The sequence below is a fragment of the Pteronotus mesoamericanus genome, unplaced genomic scaffold, assembly GCF_021234165.1.
Source record: "Pteronotus mesoamericanus isolate MK-2021 breed Mesoamerican mustached bat unplaced genomic scaffold, CSHL_Meso_final contig_1175, whole genome shotgun sequence".
In the NCBI taxonomy this organism is placed as follows: Eukaryota; Metazoa; Chordata; class Mammalia; order Chiroptera; family Mormoopidae; genus Pteronotus; species Pteronotus mesoamericanus.
The window spans coordinates 20,810-25,957 of NW_026555034.1; positions in this window are offsets into that span (position 1 = coordinate 20,810).

Below are 5,148 nucleotides of genomic sequence, written 5' to 3' on the forward strand. Positions count from 1 at the left end.
TCATTAGAGATATAAATATCTAAATGTCTAAATATGTATATCTGGATATAGAACATAGATATAGATAAATAAATATAAGTATATCCAGGTACTCACATACAGTAAACATATAGAAATGTGTTATTTATATACATGTAAATCCACAATTAACTAATGACATAGTTTTTCTGGATATATACATGTGTATGTGCCTTTATATGTGCTCAAGCATACATAGCTATCTATATATTTATAAATAGATACATATATTTAGCTATAAGTATTTATGTATATGTATTCATTATTTTAATTGCTTAAGTATTTATTTTACCTGTAGGTATTTATAAGTGTACAACTCAAACATCCTAGACATCCTTGATCGGTATTTTCATTAAATAAATGCAAGATAGAATCTGGAAAATATTATATATACAGATCCAATCTCGTTGATATTTATATGTTTACCATTCAGTATGCTTATGTATTTAATATTTTACAGTTATGATTATATAGATTGTAAAGGCAGATTACTTTTTTTGGCAAACATAGACTTATCATGTTGAAAGGAAATAAAAAAATAAAAATTTGACTCATTTAGAATTTACAAATACACAACAAATTGTAAAGATAAAAAGGTAATGTCAAAATAATTACAAAAAATTATGTCACTTATAAACTAATTTTATTGAAATAAATAATATATTTATTAAGATTAAGCATATTTCAGCAAATAAAGAACATTTGAGTTTTTACCTTTGATTAAATTTTCATATGATTATTAGTATAAAGATAGCAAGATACAAGATGAGTAGATAGATAAAAGAGAGGTATTCTATGAAGTTCTTTGCAGATAAACCTCATTGATACTGTAGTAAAGGATGACTTGTAAATGAAAGCAACTGCATGTGCCCTAATATGGACCATTTATCTCTCCTTTAATTGGTTATGCTGCATTCTATTTTTGCAAAATTTTCTTTCTTTTTGGAAAACTTCACATTTTTAAAATTAACTGAATAGAGCTCTTTTCAATAAATCAAATTTCTTTGGGATTAAAACACATAAAATATAAATATCCTTTCATAGATTTTATTCTTTTTTAAATACATGTATTTTAATAAGTACACCTAATTTTTTCAAATTAATTTCTCCTTCTTCAATGAGATTAATAAAAAGCAATTTAAATATAATGAACCATCTGGGGTTTTATTAGTTTTCTAAGTTGAATTGCATTAAAATGCATACTCATTCTTTCCTAAATTATTTTAGTTTCTACCTGTTGGATTAGTGATATAAGACATTGAAGTTTCAACATAATTGTCTGAGATATAAAATTGTTGATTTATAGAAAATTCATTTTAAATCTTTGCTGGTTGGTACTTTGCCCAGTGGGAAAATCATTACACTGTAATCTGTGGTTTTATGGTCACTACTTGATTAATGATATTTAAACAGTAGTAGGCTCTGGTCCAATGGCCACCACCAAGATATATTTTTGTCATCACAGGCATTCCTTCCTCCTCATTGTCACAATGCTCTTCTCCATTTTCATTCTTTCTTTATTCTGAAACTTGTACTCTCAGAGATCCCAGCCTCCTACAGGTATTAGGGAATGACTCAGTACTGTATAGCTAGAAAGCAGGACTCTAAATATCTCTCTTTTTTTTTTACCTCAGTCCTAAAAAACGTATGTATGCCTAAAACACATCTAATATTGTGCCCTAACCTGAGTACACATTTTCAATTTAATTCTTAAAACTACATAACTGTTTTTGACATCTGTTTTACAGTTTTCTTCTTTCTGATCTCCTTGTATAAATTTCTCTCCATCCAGCCAAATCTTTCTGACTGATAATTTCAGAAAGTTACTATAGTAAGGCTGTTGGTCAGCATCCACTAACTTCTCAAATAGAATATCAGCCTTAATTATCTTTGTTGTTCACATCCTAATTCTCATTCAGTTAGGCTCTAATTCCTTCTTCAATCCATCTAATAGCTATAATGTACTCACTTCTCAACCCAGTACATTTAACTATACCCAGCATTTTGGTCAGTCTCACCCTTCTCCACCTGCCAAGACTGTTTCTGTCTTAAAGGCAAAGTTCAAATTATGTCCTCCCAAACCACCAGTTGAGAACCAAGTCCTCTATTCCTTTTCTTGCACAGCACCTTGCTTTCATATCTATCAGAATTCACTACCTAATACATTTCTATACATGTCTATTTCCTTTACTGAATTTAACCTCTCATAAGCCAAGAAAGCCATTTACTTATTATTTGTACCCATAACCTGCATGCATTAATGTTTTATATATGGAAGGGTTAATAAATTTAATGTATTTATTTATAATAGTTTGGAGAAGAGTTGAGGTGCAGAAGGTTGAGTTATCCATATAACTGTTTATTGCTTATTTTCATTGGTGTATATAGGACCTTTTTCAGTTATAAATATTAATTCACTCGTTTCTTGTTTCTTCATAATACTCATTCATCTGACATATAAGAAACCATTTTAATTTGTTATATTTTATGTGAATATATTGTTGCACCTTATGTTGCTTAAATAAGTAGATAAGTATATATATATGTTTGTGTGTATGTAAAATGTATTTATGTATGTGTTTTTACATTATACTGTATATGTGTATATATATCCATTAGAGAGAAAGTTGTATTTTTATTATTTGCATTTACTACATTATACTACATTGTTTCTTTCTACTCTCTTAGTAACAAACATTCAACTTGTCTCCAACTGTGAACCTTCTGCATCACTATGAAAAAACGTTAAAAAATCATCTTTATACATATCCACTTTAGGACATACGTAAAAATGCCCTGGGATATTCATCCAGAAATGGAATGTCAACTGCATGGTACAATGCCTTCTAAATGGCTACCCCAATTTGCATTCCTACCAAGTATGCAGGTGAGTTTTTATATCTTCACATTACTGTTAAGACTTAAAATTATCAAGATTCTCATTTTTTTTTCAGTCTACTATGTGTAAAGTAATTTCTCATTTTAAATTTTTACTTTTTTTAGCTACCAACTGTATCTGCTTCCTAGGGATTCTGCAACAAGTAATCACAAATTAAGTGGCTTAAAAAACCAGAAATTTATTCTTTCACAGTTCAGGAGGCTAAAAGTACAAAATCAAGGCATTGGCTAGGCCACACTCCCTCTGAGTTCTCTTGTGGAGTATTTTCTTTGCCTCTTTCAGTTTTTGGTAGCCCAAGAGTTCCATAATTTGTCTCTGTATAACTCCATTCTTTGTCTCTTTTGCATGGCCTTCTTATATGGATGTGTCTTTTCCTCATTTAAGGATGCTTGTCACTGGATAATCCAAGATGATCTCACCTGGAGATCTTTAATTTAATTGTATTTGCAAAGACTCTTTTCCCTGATAAGGTGACATTTGTGGGTTTCAGGGGTTAGGGCATAAGAATGTCTTTTGGAATGTCAGTATTCTAATCCATTACAGCAATGACTTGGGTTATCTTGTCAGCATTTTTAGTTTTTGCTTTTAAAAATTCCCTCCTTTAGCATGTATAAGTTTTTGTTTTTGTTTTTTAAGATGTCTTTTCCTATTGATTTTTAACAGATCTTTGTTTTATTAGAAATTAATTCTTTGTTGGTTTTAGACATTGAAAATGTCTTCTCATATTCATTCAGCTATTTATCAATTTAGTCAAAGACATGCTTCAATTGAAAAACAATCTTAATTTTGATGCATTTGTTTTAAGTTTAAAGATTAAAACTGAGTAATACCTATCCTTCAAATATTAAGGATGCTGCTAAGCAACAGATGAACTCCTTTAGAAGAAAATGTTATATTGAATGGCAGTACACAAATCTATAGAGAATTTTTATATACTGTAACAAAAGAATCAACAAGACATTTTCCAGAATCTTACAAAATTTTGCTTAATATTACATCAAAATGGCCACAAGTATGTGAGATCATTCTGCTCCAAATATATATATTCAGACTGTAAATGTAATGAAAAGAAACTTTGGTGCTTCATTGATATTACCTTTGCTTTTCTAAGTATATAGATTATGGTACTAGGGTAAATTTTAGATAATGGCATTTTTCCATTTTTACTTAGAAATATAAATGGAAAAAATTAAATATTTTTTTTCGTTAAGGACTCACATGTAAATATATTAATTCAATGTTTAATAATGCTACACTATTTTTATAAACAGTAATTTTATAAAGCTAAAATATGATATTTGACAATTAGATAAAGTTTTAACATTAATTATTATTATTTTTTTTTATTTTTAGAGAGAGGGGAAGGGAGGGAAAAGGAGAGGGAACAAAAGGAGTTGTGGTTGCCTTTGTGTGCCTCCTACTAAGGACCTGACCTACAGCCTAGGCTCATGCTCTGACTGGGAATCAAACTGGTGACCCTCTCGTTCACAGGCCAGCACTCAATCCACTGAGTCACACTGGCCAGGGCTAACAGTGATCATTTAGTTTAGAAAAAAGTGCAAACCAGTTTCTAGATAACACAGATTATTTTTCTCAATTGTAAGTGAATGGAATAGGTTGAAATCTGAAATTAAAAGTAAATTCTTATGTTATATATTTTTAAGTAAAGTTTTACTACATAACTATCATCTAAACTTCTACATAGAAATTACACTTCTTTAAAACCATTCGATTTATATTATGTGTTAGTAAAATATTCACAGTAACTCACCGAATAGTTTCTATCATAAATTTTAAAAGGCTATTTTCTGGATATAAATACTGCAATTAACAGAGCATATGTCTTAGAGTAATGAACTTACAATGTAATTTGTGAAATGGACAACGAAAAGGAAAGACTTGGAGTGATTTAAAAGTAATTTTCCATTATTAGTTTGTAAGATAGAAATAATTTACTTCATATTTGGGGTATTTCTTTTTTCATTTTATGTCATAAGTGTTGGCTCTCTTAATGGGAAATGCTGGTAATTATCATTTTGATCAATGGCCTTACAGGAACTTTTACAGGAAATGAAATAGTCATTGCTAATAATAGCTTTATTGCCATTAGCATGTCTCTTATGTTTTAATACAGTTGACACAATTACTTTAGAATGATATAAACATAGTTATTCTTTTCTATTCTTTATGCTGTTGACAGCCGTTCCCCCTTTTTCTCCCTTTCCCCAACT